Source organism: Hyaena hyaena, unplaced genomic scaffold (assembly GCF_003009895.1).
Source record: "Hyaena hyaena isolate Hyena2069 unplaced genomic scaffold, ASM300989v1 scaffold_149, whole genome shotgun sequence".
NCBI lineage: Eukaryota > Metazoa > Chordata > Mammalia > Carnivora > Hyaenidae > Hyaena > Hyaena hyaena.
Genome location: NW_024080781.1, coordinates 3,174,416 through 3,200,338, shown reverse-complemented (window position 1 = coordinate 3,200,338; position 25,923 = coordinate 3,174,416). Strand labels below are relative to the sequence as shown.

The following is a 25,923-nucleotide window of genomic DNA, read 5'->3' as shown; positions in this document are numbered from 1 at the left end:
GCGGGAGGAGGGACCGGGTGGATCTCCGCGGGGAGGGCGCGCGGGGGAGGCGGGGAGGGAGGCGGGAGGGGGAGGGGACGGTGTGGATGGCCCCGAGGTCCAAAAAGAAGGCGCCCAACGGCCGCACGCACACCCTGCTCGGCCTCCTGGAAACACTGCCGGTGCCTGCGAGCCCGCGAGGTGTCTGGGAGTTGGACGAAAGCTGCAGACTTGGAGGCTCTTATACCTCCGTGCAGGCGGAAAGTTTGGGGGCAGCAGTGTCATTGGCTTGACGTGGGGAGGAGGGACTTTTCGAAGTTTTATAGGAAAGTTTCCGCTTTCCAGCCCCCCTTCCCCGTCCCCACCCCCCAGCCCCCCTCGCTCAGGGTCTAACAATTCGTTCTCCCAAACCATTCAAAAGCGACCTGGCTCCGGCGGCCGGCCCCTCTGCCCGCCTCCTTGCTGCCCTCCCTCTTCCCTCCCCGCCGCCCTCCGCAGGCGGGCGCGGGGCGATTTCCTTCCGCGCTGCTGCGCGCGGGCCGCGCCCCCGCACCCGAGCGCAGCCCCGGAAAGCGGCCAGAGGGAACCTCTCGGCCGCGGTGTCAGCCCCCCCGGAGTGGCTGTGACAGCAGCGGCAGCTACAGCTTCTACGCAGTGCGTGATGTCTCATCTCGCCCCAGTACCCTCTAGGTCCTTGGGGGCCGGCTTTGGGATTGCTGGGGCGGGGGCGGGGGGGGGCGATGGCAAGAAAACTGGCAGCCGCGGAGCTCCCCCCAATAGTCAGGTAGACGGGCCCCTAGAGCCCCAAAGGCCAAACCGCTGCGGCTGGCCCTGAGGTCGTGGGCGTTTCTGAAGACGTGGCCGCGACACGGGGAGTGTGGATCTGCTCCCCGGCCTGCTCTCACCCCTCCCTGAGAAGTATCTGGGCCTTCGTTTTCCGTCTGCAGTGATCCAGTCTAACGCTTCCTACCACTCAGAAGGCTACACCTCCGACGGTGCTAGAAAGAGACACAAATTCATTCTCTCTCCGAAGGCAGTCTTGTCCTTGGAGAAGGCAGCGGGGCCAGAGAGGGACAGCGCAGCGTTTCCGCTGCGGCCCTGATCTCCCGAGCTGCCAGCCCAAAGTGGAGGACCCTGTGGCCATTTCATCCCTATCCTGCCCTACGAGTTAGGCCCCGCGTCGTGACCTCTAAAGGTAGTCTCGGGAGAGAGGAAGATGGGGTTCCAAAGCCCCTGAACACTACACCGCAGCTTGCCGGTTGTGAGAGACACCGTCTCCACCGTTCGTTCCTAGGAAGTGGAGTGGACAGTTGTGCTTCGCTCTCCCCAAACGCGGTCCAGTTACTTGGACGCTTTTATATTTCAAGCAATTCTGTCTAATACGTTAACAACAAAGAGCCCCAAAGAAGGTGTTAATGCAGATTGTGGCAAATCGGAGGCGAGAAAAGTTGCAAATCGGTGGGCTGGAAGGAAAGCCATGTGGAAGAGAAACCCATCTTTGCAATGCCAGACTTGCTTCTCTTTCTTGGAATGAGTTGAGCTAGAATAACCGTTTCAGTGTTCATCTGTTAAGTTGCAACGCAAACCAGAAGTCAAAAGCAGTAGTCATATTCAGGGAGTAGATTTGGGGGTGCTGAGCTTGTGTGCCCTGCACAGGCCAAGGCCCCCTCACTCTATCCACAGATGGGACTGTCAGGGGAGAATTAACTTAGCGAAGGACCTCATCCTGGGCCTGATGGAGGGTCGTTGCCCGTTGCCCCGGGTGTCGGGAGGAGGAGGAGGAGGAGGAGGAGGAGGAGGAGGAGGAGGAGGAGGGAGCCCAGGCAACGCGAAGGCAGGCCATGTGGCTGTGCCCCGCTGAGGCTCACAGTTTCAGTCCGGAAACCCTGGGGTCTGGAGCGCCTGGAGCTGGCTGAAGGGTTCAGACTTCTGGGGGAAGTGAGGGCAAGAGGCATCCCGCCCGTGGGGGGCGAACAAGGCAGTGCTTTCATGGGAGGAGTGACTTGCAGGGTTTGTCTATCACCATTTTTACAAATATTCAGAAACAATGTCCACAGCTTGCCAGCTGACCTGCTTGGAGAGTTGCTGCTGCATTTTAAAATGTGAGCTTGTCTGAAAATTAGATTCTACTTGACCCCCACTTAACAGTATGCAGACAGGTATCCTTAAAACAAAACTCATTGCCATCAGTCAGTCACCCTTTTGTTGACATCTTCTGCCTGTACGATTTTATCCCTTGGAAACAGAATAAGGCAGAAATGCTGCCCCGCTCTCCCCAGTGTTCTCTCTTATAAATCCGAATTGCAGATTATTCTGCAATTCTTATTTGAAAGTGTCGGGTGCAGAAATCTTGAAAATTTCCCACTTTTACCTTACTCTCTCTTTTTTTTATATCAATCTCCGATCTTAATTTTGTTTTTCTTTTCCCTTTAGTTGAATTCTTAAAACTTAAGAGATTGAGTAATTGGACTTTTTCCTTTGTGGCTATGGATAAGCAAGACAGGAAAGTGTGGGCAAAGTGTAAGGGGAAACCTTACCTGACCAAGGGGAATTGGGGTTGGGGGATGGAAATGAGGGCAGAGAAGCTTGAGGAGAAACCATGTCCTCAGCAGCATAGCAGCCAGGGATCATTAGCCAGCCAGACTTGCAAAGTCATCAATCTCCAAGACTAGTTCTTAAACAAGTTAACCCAACCCTGTTCTGAGCAACTCAGCTTCTAGGGAATGAGGAGCTCCTGGCCGCTGGGCACCAGGGATCCCCTGGGCTGAGGCTGCGCTCTGGATGCCAGAATGCTTACAAGAGAACTGAAAATGAATGACCTAACTAGAACCATCCCGGTGTGTGGAATCTTCGTGACAGAGTCACAATGAATGACTTTCGTTCCAAGAAGAAATTTCTCTTGGACTCTTTGAAGGAATGGACGATGAGAATGAGAGGGGTTTTTAGTGCCTGCATGTTACATTTTGAGCAGAAGGTTGTGGCTTGCCAAATGAATGACCTCTCAAAATGTCTGGGGCTCGATACTCCTGCTTTGCAAACTGTAATATTTCCTGGTCCCACCCTGGCTATCCTCACTTGCTGGGGAAAGCATCCTTAGTTCTAAAATCCTAATTTCAGGCTCTTAAAAAATGGTTTTAGAAATACCCCTTTGGGGCTGAACTCAGCCTGACTGGAAGGACATTAGTGGATAACTGCCTTCTTTGGGAATACTGCATTAATTGAAATTAAATCGTTTTGTCTATTTCTAAAACAAATTCCCTGAAAAAAATGAACTGAAAACAAAAAAGTTTTTCTCTTACACTCGGATAATTCAAAACGAGCTTTGTTTTCAAAACTGCAAACTTGGCACGTTCGCAGTCCTTCCTGAGGAATGTGCGCTGTGTTAAAAAGTGGGAAAAAATACTGTTAGAAGAAACAGAGTTAGGAATCTCCTACCGAGCAGATGCAGTACGTACGTACGTATCAGTATTTTTATGGTCTGAATATATCTGCCCTGGCATTCTCTTAGTAACATGATAAATATGTTCAGAGAAGGAAAAGAAACACGCATATACTACAGAGTTGTTCGCAAAATGGTGAATTTGGGAGTTGGGTTTGCACAAAAGGTGAGTGCTTCCTCCTCTTTCTCCTTATTCTTTGGATGACCTACCACCTGCAGGCTGGCTTAGACTTTGATGAAATAATTTCTCTGAATTGCATAAATGAGGCACAGGAGCATTCACACAGAAGGGGGCGCAAATTGAAAAAGGCTGCAGTCGAATGGACATCTTAGATTTCATCTCATTTTGAACACTCCACAGGGATCGCCTAGTTGGAGAGTTAAAAGAAGAGAATTTTGTCAGAGTGGCATACGAAGTGTGTGTCGGCACAGGTGACCCGGATGACTCTGCCAGCAGATTCTTCCTCGCTGACACAGGCAGCCTTAATGTTTGAACACCTTACCCGAAATAAGAGAGCATCCTCTTTCCGTTTTCATGGTAGTTTAACTCATGAACCTGGTTCTGTATTTCTCTTTCTGAACTTCTTTAAGGATAAAGAACTACAACTATCAAATGTGAAGCCTTCAATCCGGAAGTAAAACGAAAAAGGATAAAGCGTAAGAAATTGGGTTGCCGAGAGCATCTTAAACAAGCAAATCACATTTTCAAGTAGATCTTTAAAATATCTGACATTCTGCATTCAAAGTGAAGGTAAGATAAAGAAAGAGAATATGCTGAACTTGTACATAAAGAGGAACCAGAGTGTGGAAAAGTATGGTGTCTTGAAGAGCCTCCTCCCCACCAGCTTTTATTAGCTTCCTGGGTATGCAGGCTACAGCGGCCATGTCCCATCTTTGCTGCCAGTTAACTTTGGTGAAATACCCACTCACCTATTTCAGACAGCTGCTGGAGTAACTGAAGAAATAATGTAAGAAATATGTACTTTTCATAGAGGCTCTTATCATGGCTTCCTATTAAGTCTGCCTACTTAGTAAGCATTTTTATCTTCTCCTTCGAATCATCAAGCAATTTAAATATAAATCTAGTGGTTTATATTCTTTGTTTTTCCAGATAAAGTTCCTACTCTGATTACTCATAACTTTCATCTCTCTACACTTCAAGGGATTTCCTTTTTTCACAAATGGCTTTTCCTGAAGCCTTAAATCCTATTTCCATTGTTTTGATTGATTCTTCCTGCACAAAACATGTTGTTTTTGCCAGTGACCACAAGAGGACACAATTTCCTAGAGAACTTTGTTTAAAAAGACACTTGGAGAAGAAGGCTTACAAAGTAGCAAGAAATATTGCACAGTGAATGCCATTTTGGGGATGCCTAATTGATTTATGTCACTTTTCATAATTAGAAATATACACATGAGTTGGCATTCAAGCCTTAGATGTTTTGGAAGATTTTATCTTTTCTCTTTATTGTAGAATATAAAAGAAAAACACTTATGAATATATACCAAAATACTACTATGTTAAGGGAACATGTTTATTTTACGTTAGTAGAATTTTGTACAAAACTCAGAATTGATCTGGAATTTTACTTGCTCAATTTTAGAGCCCTGTTTGGCAATGAAAAACAGTTATTTTTTAAAAAAATATGCCACTATTTCAAAATACCTTTGAAAGTTTGAATTTTTACTTTCAGCACTTGGGATGTCTTTATGTGCACAAATGCATGGAAATTATGTTTTATGATTTGCCAGTTCTATTTTAACGCATGTTATAAGTTAAGAACTAAATTATTTTTCAAAGATATGGAAAAATAGGATGTTATAATACGGATTCCTAACACTTATCCCAAATTATGACACACGCTCTTTAAGATCACCTTTCTCTTTCCCATTACTTCTTTCTTTCTTTTTTTTTTTTTTTAATGTTTTATTTATTTCCAGGAGAGAGAGAGACAGCGTGAGCAGGAGAGGGTCAGAGAGAGAGGGAGTCACAGACTCTGAAACAGGCTCCAGGCTCTGAGCCGGCAGTCAGCACAGAGCCCGACGCGGGGCTCGAACCCACGAACCGTGAGATCATGACCTAAGCAAAAGTCGGACGCTCAACCGACTAAGCCACTCAGGCGCCCCTCCCATTACTTCTCAAAAAAGATCTCAGAGCATCTGTTTTTTGTTTTTGTTTTTTTGTATAAAATGAATTATGTCTTGGTGTTTTTGAGAAGAATTTTATAGTTCTGGTAGAGCACCAGCGGCAGTCAAGCTGGGGAATCGCTGCCGCCTCATTTGGAACTCAGTGCTTTTGTTTTGCGTTTGTGTATCTTATTGCAGATACGTTCCGAATCACATTCTCTGAGATCCTGCTGAAGGAACTGAGCACTGGATCAGAGGAGCTGGAAAGAGAAACCGGCAAGAAGGAAAAACATGAGGAGTAAACAAGGAGTAAACATGAGGAGAACAAGGGAGAGAAGAATGTGAAGAGATTGTAAGAGGGCACTGGTACAACTGATTGGAAACTGAAAGAGAAAAAGAATGAGGCTTAATATGGAGAGATCAGTGCCAGAGAAAAGGCTTACATCAGAAGAGAAAGAAGGAAATGCATTTAGTGGGAAATAGAAAAGCACCAGGATTCTTTGCCTCAGTTTCTGCTCAAAGAGATTGTTGTAAGTAGCTACCTGCCCCTTGGTGTAGGCATTCCATTTTAGAAATCCTTGTCATTCTCGCTGAAGTCCTAACAAAAAGTAAGGAACTTGGTGGAGGGATGGGAAACTTTTAATTGAGGGTAATGTTCATCTAATAGATATGGTCTATCCGGAATTAGAGTAAAGATATTACATGTTGTTCCTGCCTCTCAAGATGGTAGAGGGAAGACATCTGGGGGACACTTGATGCCATTTCTGTGTGAAAAATGCTTTGAAATATGATAGGATTTTAGAAATCCTAGCTCATTAATTGTTTTCTATGTGACCTCCACAATGGAAATCAAACTTGGTGTTTTTTCCCTGTGGTTAGCCAGCACCAATGCCTTTGTCTTCCCCATCTCAGATACCTCGGGGAAGACATTTTATTCCCACACACCCCAACTCAAGACCTTGAGAGATTGTAAGGTTCTGGTTCTGCCTGATGGTGCATATAGGAGACCTGAATTCTGCTTTTAATTGGCACTAGTTAGTTATGTCTGTTGATTCTTTTGTAATTTAACAAAAACGTGTCAGTCTCTAATTATGTTAGGTACTTGGAGTAAGAAGATGTAGCCACTGACATCAAGGGTGTCACAGTCTAATGAGAAATAAAACCTGAAAAAAAAATGTAGCATGAAGAACTAACTACTGTGATAAATATTTTCAAAGAATGCCAAGGACACTGGACTTGGTCTGAGGTGACAGGATGTCTTTGTGCATTGGGAAGTTACCTCTCTGCAATGATAGCCTCCAAATATACTTCCAGGAAGCTTGGCCCAGACAGAGAGAAACACACAGAAAGGCCCACAGACCAAGTGAAGATGTACATATCACCTGGTTTATTAAGTTGATTAGAAAGCAAGAAAGGGAAATATAGTAGGTTAATATACTAGAATAGCTTGCAAACAGGCAGGAAGGGCCATGCTACCTAAATCCTGGAGTACACAGGTTCATAGTGATCTCTCTCGGCCCTCCAGCAGCCTTCCTTGCTTATGGTATGGTTAAGAGGTCAAAGTGAGGTTTAGAAATGGTATAGGTCCCTGGAGCTAAATTAACTTGCTCTATTAGAGAAGGCAAATACTCTTGTCCGCAGCGGGGGTCGATATTAGCCTCTGAGTGGCTAATGGATTTTATCTTTCAGTCTTGGCCAGAGCACAAGTGGGCCAAGTTGGGTGTTAACACAGGAAGCTGAAGACCTCATGAATATGGGATTCCATGAGAGCTTCGTGACTCTCTGATGCTTACATAGCCTTTCTGTCCATTTCTACCTACTTTAGTGATGTCGTCTCTCAGGTTACTTACTTCCATTCTTAATGTCATCTATTTTCTTCGTTTCTCTTATTCTCTTCAGCAGAATTGGATATTCATAAATGTAACAGGAAGCATACATGGTGGTCTTCCTGAAGGACCCTTTATCTCCTGTTTGGTCTTGAAGGATGTATGGGGTGAACCATATGAGAAGTCGAAAGGGTAGGAGGAAGGAAAGACACTGAGAGGGGCATGAGTAAAGGCAGGGAGGCAGGAGCATGCCTGACCTGCTCAGGGTCTTGTAAGGAGTCTTGTATGGCTGGAGATGGAATGGGTATGGGAGCGGCTGGAAATGAGACAAAGCTTAGATCACTAACTGTGTGCATCCTAGGGAATTTGGGTTTTATAATAAATGGAACTGGGGAAACTGAAGAATGTTTAGCAGGGAAAGGACACGATCAGATTTATATTTTAGACATATGAGCCTGTGGAGAGTGCAGGGGATGGGCTAGACAGTTACGTGATTATATTTGGGAAGTTCTTCTGTCTGCCCACAATATATGTCCTGTAAATGAATCTGTTTACTTATGAGAACTTATACCATTGCATTAGGTATGGGGCATGTGGACAGTATAAGATAAAACTGAGAGAAAACGGATTCAGGGAGATGTGGAGGCATCACTCTCCTCATCTGTAAAATGAGGTAATTGGATAGACAAAATACGAAAAAGTTCAAAAATGTGTAAACTTGAAGGATTTTAGAAATTATCTAGTCTCATAGTTTTATAGATGAAAAAGTTTTCTCTATGACTGCTTCAAACCCTACGGTTTGGCAATATCTGGAACCTGAAAGCATTTTCCTAAGTAATGAGAATCAGTTCCCTCTAGTTCTGGAAACTGCTTGTGGCCAACTGTGGGCCTACACTTTTTTGCCAAAAAAGAGTAAAATAGGCAGTGATGTGATTTGAAGGGGCTTCCTCCAAAACCACTTCATACTTCCCATAGCCATGCTTTAAACCTGTCACTGAGAACTCATTAAGTTGGGGCCTGCCATTGTCCTCTCCAGGCTCCTCTTTTAGATGGCAAAGTCCCAATGTGAGGTAACACAGTAGCTCATGGACACCTTTGAGTGTATTTGATTGCATGACATTTTTCTCAGGAAAGGAGGAGCCCAAGCTAGCCAAAGGATACTGGGACACATTGGATTGTCCACACCGAAAGTCAAGGAAAGTTGTAAAGAAAGAAGGGGTTGTGATACTAGGACCTTTGTAGTTTTTCCAGATGGGTGTTGTGCTAACAACCTGGCCTGTCTGAGCCTTCCATGCCTTCAGTGTGGCTGATGTTGGCCAGTTCTGTCTTTTAGATTCAATTCTAGGTAGAACACAATGAGGCAGTGAGGAAACAGGAACCCACCTCCCTTGTCTCACATCTCCATTCCTGCCAAAGTCTTAGAACCTTGAAAAGTTTCTATCAAATAGGGCATACTCTTCTGTCTCACTATCAGATGTGTGTCAAGAACAAACAATCACAATCTCTTAGTTTTAATTATAACTGACCTATTTAGAAGTACTTATGTTCATGAGTAGACCTATTTCTAAGGAGCATGAAGTATATATAATGACTGAGAAAAACAAAAATAGCCACCGGTGGTCATAAAGCAACTTTAATGTCAATTTTAATTTCACAGCCAAGTTTTTGGACTGGGGATAAATAATTGTTAAAAATACTCTAAAGACTAAGACAAAGATGTTAAATTTGAAGTGAATTGGCAGGCTTGAAATGTATGAAGAACCAATACTGCAAATAAGTTATATTTCTTTTTTAACAGGACTATTCTCCAAGATAGACTACAGTCTGATACAATTATTAGTAAAACTCCATTTCTAGGTTTATGTAACACTTATCCACTTTTGTGTTCATTATATTGATTCTTACATAAAAAACTGGGTACCCAGATACTTTATAGAGATTCATCAAAACATTTTACAGTATTTTGTTTAGTATACATTTTAAATGGGAGAGAGAGAATTTCATGGCAAACTTTGGTTAAGACAGAAAGACTGTTGGATTTTATTTGTGAATCTCTCAGCAATGGAAGCTGTAATCACAAGATGCTGTGGCTTTTGTCATTTCCTTGAGTTAATAGTCATGGTGGAGGATCACATTATGGGTGACTAGACTAAACTAGAATAGGATGAAAAAAGAATGAAAGCAGATTAAAAATAACAATCTGAGGGGCGCCTGGGTGGCTTAGTCGGTTAAGCGTCTGACTTTCGCTTAGGTCATGATCTCGCGGTTCGTGGGTTTGAGCCCCGCGTCGGGCTCTGTGCTGACTGCCAGCTCAGAGCCTGGAGCCTATTTCGGAGTCTGTGTCTCCCTCTCTCTCTGACCCTCCCCTGCTAGCGCTGTCTCNGCCTATTTCGGAGTCTGTGTCTCCCTCTCTCTCTGACCCTCCCCTGCTCACGCTGTCTCTCTCTCTTTCTCCTAGAAATAAATAAAAAAAATAAAAAATAAAGCATGTCCCCTTTAAAAAAAAAATAACAATCTGAATTATATCCCTAGTTAAATTAAATGATCATTTTATTTTAATGTATTATAAAATCCTTAAAACATTACAATTGCAGAACTGGAGAAACTGCTTATATATATATAAAAAAAAGCACTTCAGTAGAAGCATACACTGCTAGAGCAAGAAGACGTTTTAGAAGTCCAGAGTTGTTCTTCCTTTTCTGGCAACATAGAATGGCCATAGAGAACAGTGTGGTAGCCGACAACCAAGATTCTGGAGCCAGTCAACCTAGTTTCAAATGTTACTCAACTTCTCACCACCTGTGTGTAATGTTAGATAGTTTACGTGCTCCTTTGTGCTTCCTGGGAAAAAGAGGGAATAATGTACGTTATTAGCTGTCATGATGAAATAGAGTCATAAGTGCTTAAAATGGTGCCTGGCACTTGATATGTGTTTGATATTATTATTTTAAATGAGGACTGAGTTATGCAGTACCTTGTAGACTGAGATGTAGCATTTGCATCCGATTCTAAGTATAAAGGAAGAGCTTAAAGAGTCAGTGAGGAAAGTGATGATCCAGTTCTGTTTGAAGCACATCAATTCCTATATCCTTATTTCAGTCCCTGAGGACTCAAAGTTTAGGATGAGGACATTAATTGGAGAAGGTTCAGTAATTTATACATCCACTAGCTACCAAGAAATGGTAACAGGAGGCATATGACCTCCATTTTCCATAGTAGGCAGTATCTTGTCTGAGCCAAAGACTCTTATATTCAGGTGTCCATTTGATATTGCAATGTGGGTTTCTCACAGATGTCTTGAACTTATTGTTAGTCTTATATAATTTATTCCTCCTACAATTTCAGTAAATTGTTTCTCTAGTTGCTTAGCCTAAAACCCTAGAAGCCATCATTAATGTGTCTCTTTCCCTCAGCCCACCCTCTCCTGCATCCAGTTGATCACAACGAGTACAGTTTCCCACCAAGACCTACAGACTGGGTATTCACCCAATAGTAGGAAGTACTATTTAGTAGTTTGGGTGTGGTATGTTCAGGACTCCAACAGAGATAGCATTTCCAGAGTCCACACCATTGAGACTCCCTATAGCACAGCATAGTGTTAAGTGGCTTATATTGGAGCCTCTTTCCTTTGTGTTAGTATTTTATTCCCAACAAGCCTAATTGCTGTAGGAAACCAGACTTTTCTCATATTCCTCATGGGCTCCATAGTATGCAAAGTGGGTACTCCATAAATACTTGTTTATTGATTATTACTCTCTTTAGAAATGTACAAAAAGTGCAAGTGCAAGTGCAATCACAAGTTAAATATACCTTAATTTACCTCAGTGTTATCTTAAAGTTATATTTTAGCCAATATACTGAAACGACAATAGAGTAATATCTATTCTTCAAAAGTCGGATATTAAAAACACTTGCTTTAAAAATACTAATTTGGAAGAACTAATTTGGAAGGACTGGGATGCTCAGTCAGTTAAGTGTCTTGACTTTTAGTTTCAGCTCAGGTCATGATCTCAAGCCCCTGTAGTAGGCTCTGTGCTGACAGCCCAATTGTCTATCTCCCTCTCTCTGCCCCCCTGCACCTGTGCTCTCTCTTTCTCTCTCTCAAAAAAAAAAAAAATAAACTTAAAAAAATAATTTGGAGACTGTTTCCTCCCACAGATAGTCAGTCAAATATGACCACTAACTGGATTCTGAAATTATTCGGTATCCATATCTTGTCTTGTTATAGCTATATCGGCTATGTATTTATATATATTTTAGCAATTTTTTTCTATATAGAAGCACCAGCACAAATACTGCTAAGGAGGAAAAAGACTGGAATAAAGCCAAAAATATCTGTAAATTCTCAGTTTTATTTTCTTTGCAAAGAAGAATCTGAAGCAGTTGATCCTGACCTGGAAACAAGGAAGACCTTTCAGCCTAATAGTTTCAAAGAGCTGGAGCTTTGTGTAATAAAATAATTGGGAGAAAATATAAAGGGCATGCCCAGTCTAAATCTGTAGCAATTCAAATGGGAAGGATGGTTAGTCCTTTCTGAAATGTCCTTCCTGTCCTTTCTGATTCCTCAGCATGATCCAGCCATTTAAAGAGTGGTCCATTCAGTCATGATATGAAGATCTCACTCCACCACAAGTGTCAGAACTCAAGAGTGTTCACTTGATGACACTCCTGTGTAGAATAAGAAATAGTACTGACCTTGTGCCAAGGTCTATGGCGTGTATGGGCTTGTCGTTGGGGGAACAGAGACTAGTTAGGAGGTCACTTCAATGATCTAGGTGAGAAGTGATCATGATCTAAACTAGATGTTAATGGTTGAGTTGGAGTTGGAAAGAAGTGACTAGATTCTAGATATATTTTGAAGATAGAACCAATATGATTCCCTAAAGATAAGATATGAGGTGTGTGGAAGAGGGATCAAGAATGACGTAAGGGCTTTTTATTTGAGAAAAAATGAGCGGGGGCATTGGCAACCACTGAGATGGAGAAGGCTGTGGTGGAACATATTTCAGGGGAGAGAGTTCCATTTCAAACATGTTGAGTTTGAGATGTCAGTTAGAAATCCAAGTGGAATTGCTTGGCAGAAGCTGGACTTGTGAGTCTGGAGTTTGTGAGAAGGGTCTGGACTGAAGGTAAAACTGGGGATATATCAGCATAGCAATGGCTTTTGGAGCTATTTAACTGGAGAAAATCACTATGTGAGTAAGTCTGAGGAAAAGTTAAAACAAACAAAAGACAGTTATCACTCTACAGAGAAAAAAATACTTTAGAGAAGGGGTATAGGGATTAATGAGGAGAGTACAATTTAAAGTAGGATGATATTTGTGAAATTAGAGATAATTCATTTTCCCAAGAAGAAACTAGGACAAATTGAGAAGAAGTAATAATTGTTAATAAAAGACATAAAATAATTCTCCGGAGTAGAAAAAAAAATCAACACAGTTCATAAAATGGAATGGCACATTGTATTCGAAGTAAACTGAATGAAAACAAATGCATACCCACTAATATTGTCAGAAAATGTCCAATATTGAAGATAAACTATCCAATAGGCATCCAGATAGAGACAATAGATTATTTATTAACAACAACAACAACAACAAAAAAGAAAATCTGGCTACTTAGGTCTTTTCCAAAAGAACACAGGCCAAAAGGATATTGTAGTCCATGAGGTTCATATAACCAACCAAAGTCACATATACCCATATGAACAAGTGTGGAAGACACAGAAAATACCATTTAGTCCTCTTAACAGCAACAAAAGATCAAATGTACTCTTAGCTTACTGAGAATGACACAAGAATGAGGTGAGCAAGGATACAAGGAGATACAACAACCCAAGTCTAATCAGTTGTTATAAAAATGACAAGAGTAAGTACAAAACTAAACAAATAAATCCTTAAAGGAGAACATCTCACAAAATATTCATGTATTAATAAATAACGCTTAATTCCAGAGAAAGATTTGAACTAGATGACATGAATAGAAAAAAGTCAGCAGGAAGACATATGTTAAAAATAAGGGAGATACATGAATAATAATAAAAAAGGAAACTAAGTATATAAAGTAAAACTCAAGTTAGCAGAAGAATGTCCTATGTATTTTTGGAGGACTTATAGCTTATCTTTAAGATGCCAGGCAGGGATTCTAGTAAACTAGTTGTCTTTCTTGTTCTATGTATTTTTTAATGATCAGAAACTTGACACTAAGAAGTCTAATATACAACAAGGACAGGTATCACAAACAATTTGTAAGATCCATGGAATCTGTGAAGGAAACACACACACACACACACACACACACACACACACACACAATCAAGGAAAAGTCCAGCTATTTCTGATACTGTGGCCTACCTGAAAGATTTTTTTTTTTTACTTAATTGGAAAAGGAAACATTAAGTTTCATCAAGGACAGTATTCATGAAAATATCTAAATATTAAAATCCAGTATATTTCACAGGGCTGTTCCTTTTTTAAAAATAATGTTATTTAATATAGGTGTATGTTATTATGGTGGCAAAAATGATTTACTAAAAGTAACTTTGTGAAAGGCTAATTTCTTTCTGCTTATATGATTTAATCCTGTCACAGAATTTTTTAAAAAGTATTTTAAGTTTATTTATTTTGAAAGAGAAAGAGCATGAGCAGGGGAGGGGCAAAGAAAGAGGGAAAAACAGAGAGACAGAGAGAGAGAATCTCAAACAGGCTCTAACTGTCAGTGTGGTGTCCAGTGTAGGGCTTGAACTCACAAGCATTGAGATCATGACCTGAGCCAAAACCAAGGGTCAGACTTTTAACTGACTGAGCCACCCAGGCACTCCTAATTCCGTCGTAGATATTTGAGTATCTTGAATAATATACTTCTGGCTATCTTCAGTAAATATTGTCTTTCTTAATGGAGATATTGAAAGTTCCTGAGAGGTGATTTTGAGATTTTGCTCCCTGAAATTTGATAGTGAAATGTAGTAGTCTAGGTTGAGAAAACCCTTGAGTCCAACAGTATCTGGCAATGGAAGACATGCTTAATTTGAAGGCTCTGTCACCCCTAGTTGGAGGCAAGGGTATAACGATTAACAATTATCACGTTCTATAATTTAGTACTGTTAGCCCAAATCTGCATTGTCAAAGAGAAAGTCACAACAAAAGACAGATAAACTAAAAATATGCTGAATTTCTTATAATATAAAATTTTTATTTAGATAAAATATGTTTTAACTGCTTTCGAAAAATTTTATTGCATTCAATTTTTCTATTGTTTATACTGTCATAGAGTGACAGTAGCTTTCAGTTGTGTATTATAATGCATAGAAGCTGATTTTCCTCTATTACATTTTATGCTCTCTTTCGTTTTGTAGAGCTAGACTGTTCTTCCCTTCTGATACATCAGAATGGTACCTTGTGAGGTGAGGCTAGGGTTTGAAGAGCTGAGGTGTGTTACAGACTGGGGTAGGGAAAAGGCATACACATTAGTGTAACTGCCTCTCTCAGATCAGCTTAACTTGTTCAGAACAATTGCAATTTAGTCCTTGCCTATTTGTTGCCTATTTGTAGTATGGCCTTAGACTTAAAAACCTGTGTAGTATGAGATCATTCTGATACTTAACGGTCCACAATATTAATGAGACCCTATTATATGTCAGGCACTGTCCTAGGTGCCTGGGAGGAAGAGATACAGTAAGTAGGATATGGCACTATAATAAATAGATAAATATAGTGGATTAAACAGCAGAGTTTATTTACTTTATGAGAAATTTGGCTAGGTGATACAGTCTTGGCTCACTGGCTCAGGCGTGCTAGAGATTTAACATCTTCTTCTACTGTCCTCAAAATATGACTTCCATTTCATGGACCAAATGGCCACCCCAAGCTCATTTCAATTTTGCATTCCTGCCATTGAGAAAGGAGAAAAGGACAGGGAAGACATATCCCCTTTTAAGGGCCCTATGGAAATTACATGTGACTAGTATTCATATCCCATTATTAGATTCTAGTCACATAGCCACAACTAACAGTAAGTGAGGCTGTGGAATGTAGTCATTAGCTGGATAGCCATGTGAAGTATAACCTTCAGAGACTATTGCTAAAGAAGAAGGGGAGAGTGAATATTGTTAGATAACCAGCAGGCTGTTTATCAAGTAGTGAATAAAACAATCATGATCTTTGGGTGCACCGTGGCTCTTAGCTAAGAATTACTCCTTTAGACCTAGTTGTAGTGTGCATGCCAAGTATAGGGCCTTTTACTCAGCCTGCCAACACTCCTCTTCCCAGCGGCCTCAACCTGAGGGCATTTAGGTGTAAGTTACTATGGAACTTAAAATATATTAACTGCATTTCTTTTATTATATCCCAATAACTACTGTTTCTGCATATCCTATCCAGTGTCTACACAAGCTGGTTACGTGTATGTCCCTCATTCTACTATGATCTCATTTTAGACAACATATCATAACCAAATGAAAAAATTGTATTGAGAGCAGAGCCAAGTACAAGTAAACATCCAATAAATAATTTGATATATTTTTGTTAAATTGGTAATGAAAGTTAGCAAAGGAACTGGATACTGAAAAGAGCAAGAAAACTCAATCTGATCCAGCCCAATTTAAATGTAAACTGAGCCTACATTATTGCTGCTTTTCACTCTCTCCTCACTGTGACATTTATGTGCTTACTTAGTTTAGGGCTACATAGAAGAATGACCATGAACATTGACTTGGGAAAGGGGAGTCAGGAAATTGTTCACCTTCTTGATCATTTTGTCAACTTCTCTCTCCCAAAGGAGATATTTATGTAGCCCACTAACGTCACTAAACTGAATAAAATATGTCTTCATATTTTTTTCTCTATAATTTCTGTAGAAAATGTAATTTGCATACATGTTCACAGAAGAATCTGGAAGAGAAAAGAAACTATTACTTTTCTACACTACTATATAAAATTTAGTCAGTGAATTCAACACAGTGATGGCATGGACAGGGAAAAAAAGCTGTGTGGGGAGAAAGAAAAGAGAAGGGAAGAAAGAGAGATCTATAATGATTTTGTTTATTTTGTTGTTGTTGTTTTACATAGTCACTTATCTTTGTGACAATATGGGTGAAGAACTAGAACTATAATACAGTGTAATACTTGGAAAGCCTTTTATTAATGATATAAGAACATTAAAAAGCAACACAACCAACTTGTCAGAAATCAGCCAGTTTGAAAGAAAAGCAGATTTATAAAATAGTGTAGCCTAAAGAACATCCACAAAGCCAGAGACATAATAATGGCCTTAAACTTGAAGCTGATGAAGAAAGTGTTATAAATTGTATCTTTTGGCATGGAAATTCTTCCAATGTTTGGAATTTTATTTCAAGAGAACCTCTATTTCTGAATTAAATGTCATAAATCTGAGAATTGTATTCACTTTTGCCACTTGATCCGTTCAGTAGTAAATTTATGGTTAGCCTCTATGAAGTTTCCAGCCACCCTCAGATTCATAGTTCAGGTTAGTCTGAATAGTACCCTTTCCTCTTAAAAGACTCTCCTTTGGGGCTTGTCCACACTGTCCTGTAGGTAGGACTCAGCATTTCTGACTTTGGTGCTGCTCTTGACATTGTTTTTGGTTCCTTGGCTATGACATTAAAAGTTGGCAAATGCTATTTTATACTAGAATTGTATATAGATACAAACCAGCCTTAGTTTCAACACGGAAGTTGTGTTTTTCCTTTGTGGAGATGATGAAATAAGCACACTTACAAACAAATTTTCTCTGTTTTGAGGTTAAAATCTCACCTATAGAGGATTCTCTCAATTTAATTTTATTTTTGCTAAGGAGCAAGAAAATGAAGTGAACTAAAGGAAAAAACCTGAAAGTAACTGTCCAGTAGTACAAGGGTAGTGTACCCAGTTTGACTAGTGGGACAGACCTGCCAAAACATGGGATAGATGTATCTAGTGCTTATATCTTATGCTTATATTTATATGCTTATATCTAATGCTCCTTTTTTTGCTGTTCCAAGGATCATAAAGATGATAAATCTATATAGGATATTTTAGCTGACAGTATACCTTATGATTAATTATGAATCAGAGTCTGTAATGAAATGCATCATGTGAAGGAAATATCAAGGGGTATGTGATCTTGGTGTGGTAGCCTTTTTGTGATAGGGTCAGGCAGTTGGAAGCTATACTTGTTTGTCACATACACACGTATATATTTCTGAAGCATTTAATAAAAACAGCCCAATTTAGATGGAGGAAACTATTTCTATCACACTCTGTGAACACAAAGTAAAAATAATATAGAAAATGAGTATAAAGGAAAAAAATACAGATTGCATGGAATAAAAATCACCCCACTAGCAACAAATACACTATTTGAAAGGTGGTATAAATTGAAACCTTTAGGAACAAAGAGTAATTCTTAAGAGTTATTTAGTCTGTACTGTAACACACTGGACCCACAATGAATGCTGGGCCACCTTTGCAAGGAGTAGATGCTCTTCTCCAACTAATTGACAGGGGCATAGAGCTATATAATGGCAAAGTTTATCACCATTACCTCTCGAGAAGGAGACAGCTGTGTCAAAATCTGTCTCCACCACTGTCTAAGCCTGGACAGGATGTTTTATCTAATTTGGACTTTTTAAAAACATGTAAGGCATATTTATTAATATTCATCATAGTATTTTGTAAGGACTGGATGGCATAGTATATGTAGCAGCTAGTGCATAGTAGTTGTTCAGTAAATTGATTGCTTTCCCCAGTGGCTTGTGGTTCCTCACTCAGCACTGTCTGCAGTGGGGTGGGGAGCACTAAGTCAGGTGAGGAGTCTACAGCAGTACCTGTGAAAGCTGAGGCCAAACACTAGCCAAACAAATAAAATGGGATTTATCGTTCATTATATTTCAGTTTGCCGTTTGTGTTCCTTTTGACTAGTGGTGAAGATAATGGAATTGGGGAAGAATAAGTAAACGCTGCTGTTTTGTGATCTTTTCTCTTTAGTATTCACGCAAATTTTCATAGTCTCGATGACTGATTAGGTTTTGACAATTAAATGTGAACAAAGAAGAATTGTAAATACAGTGTAACATGCACGAACCGATGGACGGTGTTTTATTTTGTTCGAATTAGCTCTCTAGGGGCTAATATGACCATATTCTAGGTATTAATTTAGCTTATGTGGCTCCCACTGAAACTGTTTTGGTTTCTATGGAGACTTTTGCTCTGGTTTACTGGTATATAACTATTTCCTCACCTTTTCATTTCCTGAAATAGCACCAAGTACAGTATCTAAATTTTGACTAATATAAATCAAAGCACATGCTTTCCTTTCAGTAAAGTCCTCTATTTCAACATGTGTGCAGGATTTTCCTTTTTAATGCATTAGACATCTGTTATTGCTAATGGGGATAAAATGTCACATGTTAAAAACAATAAAAGTTATTAAAAGCAGTGCAAGTTTGAAATATTTTGAAATTACTTGTTAGAAATGTAATGTGCTTCTTTTCTTTTACTGTGTGGCAAAGTTTTCAAACTTGAATACGAAAAGTTTATGAAAATGAAAGTGTATATGAATATGTAAAGTTTTGTGGATCACACTTACTTGGTTTGAATGTTAATCCTTTTAAAAAATGAAATGAACATTAAATATCAATACAATATGTACCTTCACACACACACATACACAAGGCACATGCACACATACTCATATATGTATTGTAATTCCCATGGGACTTAATAGGAAGCAAAATTGTGGTACTAATTGTTTAAAAATCAGGAATTTCATTAGAAATAAGTATAGTTTACTGTAGTTATTCTTATTAGGAGTGTGTTTGTGTGTATGTGTGTGAATTATGGGTGAACTCAGCTGTGTTTGAGAAGACTCACAGCATTGTTAAGATTTCCATTTGCATTTTCCATTCCAGTGTCAATAAAATTAAAGTGCTTATTTGTGAAGTACTTTTCCTTTTGTTAACTCTGTGTATTAAAAGGCAAATTTAATCCTTATCTTTTTAATTAATTTCAACTTCTCTTGTATGTTGAAGGTCAGTGTCAGAATACTTGTTTTATTGAATACAGATTTATATTGAAAAGCCCTCTTTTCCGTAAACCCAATGACTTCAGCTATATAAAACAATACAGCTATAAAAAACTGGGAAGCTAGTCAAGGATGTTAGAGATCAGGTTACTAGATATCCTTGTTGGGAGGGAAGGGTAGTAAGTAGAGGAAAGCATAAGAGGGCCCTCTCATATGTTGATGTTATGCTCTGTAGTAGCCAAAGAAAAATATTATGGAATATCATATCTAAGTGTTAAATATCTAGTTTTAAAATGTTTTAGGGTTAAGAAGGCAATGGTTTTCACTTAAGTAACACCATCCTGACATAGAACTAACAACTCACAAAGTTTTACCAGGAAATAATTTTATTATTTTTTCTTTTTTTGTTTTGATATCATTTAAGATCCATTCTCTTGATAAATTTCAGGTCTGTAATACAGAATTGTTAACTATAGTCGTCAGACTGTATATTAGACTCTCAGGACTTATCACTGGAACTTTGTGCCTTTTGACCAACATCTCCCCATTTCCTCTGCCCCACAACTGGCAGCCACCGTTCTACTCTATTTCTATGATTTTGGCACTTTTAGATTCCACATATAAGAACATACAGTATTTGCCTTTCTCTGACTTACTTCACTTAGCATAGCATCTTCAAAATCCATCACTTTGTTGCAAAAGACAGGATTTTCTTCTTTTTTGTGACTGAATAGTATTTCATTATATGTATAGTTCACATTTTCTTTATCCATTAATTTGTCAGCAGACACTAGTTTGTTCCCATGTCTTGGTTATTGTGAATAATGCTGCAATGAACATGGTGGGTGCAGATACCTCTTCCAGATAGTGATTTCATTTCCTTTGGATATATACTCAGACGTGGGATTGCTGGGTCATATCATAGATTTAAGTTTTTGAAGACTCTCCAAGCTGTTTTCCACAGAGGCTATACTAATTTAGATAATCACCAACAGTGCACAAGAGTTCCCTTTTCTTCACATCCTTACCAATGATCATTATCTTTTTTATAATAGCCATTCTGACGGGGTGTGAGGTGCTATCTCATTGTGGTTTAGGCTTGCAATTCCATGGTGATTGATGATGTTGAACACCTTTTTATGTACCTGCTGGCCATTTGTAGATTTTCTTTAGAAAAAAATGTGTACTCATGTCCTTTGCCCATTTTTAATTGGATTATTTGTTTTTGCTATTGAATTGTATATTTTATATATTAACAGCTTATCAGATAGCTTGCAAATATTTTCTCTTATTCCATAGGTTGTCTTTTAATTTTATGATGGTTTCTTTTGCTGTGCAAAGTTTTTTTAGTTTGGTGTAGTCTCACTTGTTTTAAAATAATGCTAGACTCCAAAAATTGCTAGAAAACCAGAAAGAATACAAACCAGTACAAAAATGACCAGTTTTCCTCTAGCATATATAAAATGAACATTTATATAGAGATACGCATGCATGCATACATATTCACACACATTTACATATTAATACTTTTAAAAAATTTATTTCTGAGAGAGAGAGCGAGCGAGCAGGGGAAGGTCGGAGAGAGAGGGAGACACGGCATCTGAAATAGGCTCCAGGCTCTGAGCTGGCTGTCAGCACAGGGCCTGATGCGGGGCTCGAACTCCCTAACCGTGAGATCATGACCTGAGCCGAAGTCGGATGTTTAACCGACTGAGCCACCCAGGTGCCCCAATTTAATACTTTTTCATGTAGTGGATTCATCTTCCCATAGCACAGTCTCTTCTGTACATCATCCTTAATTTAAAACAAGGATTTATGTTATAGGTATCTAGGTTATTTTCTCAATTTTGATGTTATAAACAATACCCAGATACATCTTTTGTAATCTAATCTTTGTACTGGTTAGTACTGGTTATTTCCTTAGGCTAAATTCCTACCAGTGAAATTTCCATAAGCAAGCTGCAAGAATCCACAAAATGTCCTAATGTTGTAAAATATGGCTTAGATATTCCCAACTAAAGCCAAAGTTTAGAGAGCATTCTTCAATCCTTTATAACGTCTTTCTTGATATGGTAAATTACCTGAACTTCAGATAGTCTTGAATCTCTCCAAGAGAAAGTAGCTCTGCTCCTGGGGAAAATTCTGTTTTTCCCATTGAGTAAATGACCCTCATCTAATCAATGAGTGTTCTGTAGGTTTCCCCAATGGCAATTCCAGACACGTTGTTTTTTACAATTTACTGGCTGCTGGTCTTAGTAATTATATGCAGGGCTGATAGACTAATGTGGAGCTAATGCTCAGCTGATAATTGAAGTAATTCCTGGGCTTGTTTTCAATATATGTAAAGACAATAATGTTCACTTGAATTCTGCTGACAAAGGTTAGAAAAATTCAACAATCATTAATATTATGACTATGAAATAGTCAAGGAAGAGATGGCTATTAGTGAAAAACAGTAAAACTACCAAAGTATGGAGAAGGAAGGCAAATGAAAACATTTTTAAGATCTGAGCTAGTAGTAAAAAAAGGTACCTATGTACCATCCATTCTAAAATACATATGAAGGCATTTTGATCAAAATACTTTTACGTGTTTGCATGTTTGCATGTATGTGGCTCATACAATGGGAGAAGGGTTATAACCATAGAGAAGCTCTGAGGGTGTCATGATTAAGGACCATGAGGTCTGGACTGAAATATAGACTGAGATTTGGGGTCACCTGGGTGGCTCAGTCGGTTAAGCGTCCAACTTTGGCTCAGGTCATGATCTCACAGTTTGCGGGTTCAAGCCCCGCCTCGGGCTCTGTGCTGACAGCTAGCTCAGAGCCTGGAGTCTGCTTCAGGTTCTGTATCTCTCGCTCTCTCTGACCCTCCCCTGCTCAGGCTGTCTCTCTCTCTCAGAAATAAATAAAACGTTAAAAAAATTTTTTAGACTGAGATTTGGATGAAATTTGGGAAGATTTTCATTGTGTTTTGTTGTGTGATACTTTGAGTTCTGGGCATTTTTCAGCCCTTTTCATATTAACTTTAGAAGCAGTTGATTGAATTTGATGAATACAATATACTAATGAGGGTATGAAGTTTAGTTTGTAGTTGTGTCATCTTGAAACAAAGTGGCATCCAATATGTATATTTTAACCGAGTTCATCTGCTCTAATTTTAATGAACTTCGATGAAATCAAATAAATGAATAGTGATGAAAGAAATGGTGTGGCATGTTCAGTACAATCTACAATTAACAAAACCACTACTTGTCAAATGCTTGTTAGCTACAGTTACCACATTTTTTGGTAAAAAATATGAACCCATGGTGAGAATATTTGAAGTGGGTATGTTTCCTAAGTGAGAAGAATTTTAGTAAGTTTCAGGAGACCCTTTACCATCAACCCTCAAACCACTTGAAGTTGAATCAAACCTTTTAAAAGAAGCAAGATGTGATAATTATCCTTTTGTCTTTCTACACAAGGCAGAAAAATTATTAAAATAGTAGATATGAAAAAGGTTACCCACTTTTATTATTTTATTTTTCTTTTTCAGAGTTACCCATTTTGTTTTAAATCTTTTATTACTTTATTTTAGAGAGAGAATTTAGAAATTTTATTGTTTGCGCACAAGCAGGGAGGAGGGGCGGAGGGAGAGAGAGAATCTTAAGCAGGATCCTCACTCAGTGTGGAGCCCAATGTGGGGCTTGATCCCATGACCCTGGGATCATGACCTGAGCTGAAATCAAGAGTCAGACACTCAACTGAGCCACCTGGCTGCCCCTAGAGTTACCCGTTTTTAAATTTTGAGAAATTATGTGTAAGTTCAGGCCACCTTTATCTTCAAAAACTCCTATTTAAATTGCTAGTAAGTCTAGGCCAGAATATTCAAAAGTTTTCAAAGATTTTGTATAAATCCACTAGCATCAGAGCGAAAAAGAAATCTGCAAGTGAAGAGGATAAAGCCAGGCACCAACTTTTCAAAAAGTGTAAATGGCAGAAATAGCACAAGATGTCCCAGAGTGCACTTTGAGATCAAGCTTCCCTCTCTACGGCTCCAAAGAGGGGCCTTGTGTCTTTTCCTCCCTGATTGTCCTCTGTGGAAAGCAGGTGGTGGTCGTTTAACCTTCTTAGGTACACAGGAACTCCTATGTGTCTCAGGGGACCTAAAACAAAGCATGACCCCATACTCCATTCCATTGACTGAGCTGAGTTCCAGGTTTCTTACTTCGTGTTTGTCTAGATCAGATCAGGCATGCATAAATGCTTAGTAATTGAAGTAGTCCTACTCAACACCACAGCTTTCAAAATGAATTTGCTCAAAAAAAAAAAAAAAGTCCCAGAGGATTTACCAATAGAAGTATCACCATTTCATACAACAAGCTTTATATGCAAAATTTAGAGGTTATTTGGAAATGTAGGGTTTTTACAGTGGTTTTCTTGGCAGATCATAGATTGTGATTACATGTCATGGACCAGAAGCTTTGCCTTTAAATTTCTATGCTTTCAAAACAAAATTAAACAAAAATACACTATTCTGATGAGATTAAATTCAGCAGAAATGCCATGCTCTTTACAAGACTGATTCTGAGGGCGCTCAGTTGGTTCAGCATCCGACTTCGGCTTGGGTCATGATCTCACAGCTTGGAAGTTCAAGCCCCGCATTGGGGTCTGTGCTGACAACTCAGAGCCTGGATCCTGCTTCAGATTCTGTCTCTCTCTCTCTCTCCTCTCTCTTTCTCTGCCCCTCCCCTGCTCACACTCTGTCTCTGTCTCTCTCTCAAAAATAAATAAAAATTAAAAAAATTTTTAAAGACTGATTCTGTTTAGGAGAAGCAAAACAATTTAATATTGTTTTTGTGTGTGTGTGTTCTCATGAATCCTTCAAAACGGCTGAATTGTCATTTTGCTCTGTATACACATTGAACATTGCAATAGCATAAACAGTAATAATAATAACAACAGCATTACCTAAATATTTACTTTGTATCAGGCACTGTACTAACACTTTATTTAACCCCTCTGCTACTTTAAATAGTTCTGTGTTTATTACTTCTACTTTACAGACCAGGGTAGGTACTGAAGCCCAGATGTTTTAAGTGAGTTACCTAATTTTGTAAGTGGCTCCTCCAACACTCAAATCCATACTTGGGAAGGTATTTGGCTGAGGAACCCAGAATCAGATAAGGAGTTCTTGGCTATGACCTTTAGGGGTAGAATCCTGATTTTCATTCTAGATTCCACATAATACCATGCACGAAACTTGTTTTCACTTTCATGAGACACTTAAAGAAAAATTATAGAACAGGACATGAGTCAAGTTTATGTGACTATCTCCCTAAAATTAATGACAATTTACATTTGTAAGATGCCCTGTAGGCTCAAAGAAATGTCATAGTAATTATCTGATTTTTTCACTTTATTTTGAAATAATTATAGATTCCTAGGACATTACAAAGGTGGTACAGGGAGCTTCTGTGTACCCTTCACTCAGTTTTCTCCATTGATTACATCTTACATAACTATAGCACAATATCAAAGCCAGTAAATTAACACTAATGTAAAAAGACATCGTTTTATGCCATTCTATCACAAATGTGGGTTAGCACAACTACTGTTGCAATTAAGATGTAAAACTATTCGATCAGAAATTATCTGATTTGAATAAATGCATACAGATGTGGAAAATATATATTAAACTAATATCTAGGCTGCTGATTAAATAAAACTTATCTGAACAAATTCTGATCATTTTTTCTCAGATTTAAAGTGACTTACTTACCTTTTCTTTTTAATATACATGTTATTGCAGTAGTAGGTTAAAGGAGGGGGTTTGATCTCTGTTCACTTGTTGGGTGTGTATTGTTTTACTTAGAAAGATGGATGGACCAGGACTAAATGCTGGCACTCAAGTATTCCAGGAATAAAAAATATTGGAGAATAAAAAAACCCTGATTTTTTTCATTTTATTTAAAAGTATTATATGATGAGTTCTGCTTTTAATATATTTTATACGTTTGTATATTACCACTGATGGTAAAGGTGATGTTTTGTTTATAGAGTTTTTGTTGCCATAGAACTGGGAGGGATATGATGAGGAGGAGGAGGAGGAGGAGGAAGAGGAGGAGTATTTTGACAGTAGTTACCATTTAGTGAGTGCCTGTACACCATTTACTCTGCATGCATACATATTTCAGTCAATCCTCCTAAGGGCCCTGTTTGCTGAATATTATTATCCATAGTTTAAAGATGAACAAACTGAGGGTCAACAAAGTTAAGTAAGTTGTACTGGCTGCTAGAACATGATGTACTTGAAATTCAGACCCACATCTGTCAAATTCCAGAGCTTGTGTTTATGATTATGTTCATCAAAAGAGTTTTGTCTCTTCTTTTCTGGCAGGAATGCACTGAAGCTGCTAGAGGAAAGTTGTGGCTTTAGAATATCCACAGAAGATTGTTTCAAGGTTTCTTCAAAAACTTACACCAGTAGTCCACCTTGTCAGTTTCATTGCAGAGACTGTATCCCTTTGGTAAATGGTAAACCCACGTCCACA

The 25,923-nt window shown here is 39.1% G+C and overlaps 1 long non-coding RNA gene across 1 annotated transcript; it reads left to right on the top strand.

Annotated features, from left to right (window-relative positions):
- Positions 1 to 545: 545 nt before the first annotated feature.
- Positions 546 to 25,923, top strand: LOC120236220. The gene is made up of 4 exons (XR_005529604.1): positions 546 to 633; positions 4,010 to 4,169; positions 5,744 to 6,075; positions 25,770 to 25,923. It is a non-coding gene; the product is annotated as an uncharacterized LOC120236220 (long non-coding RNA).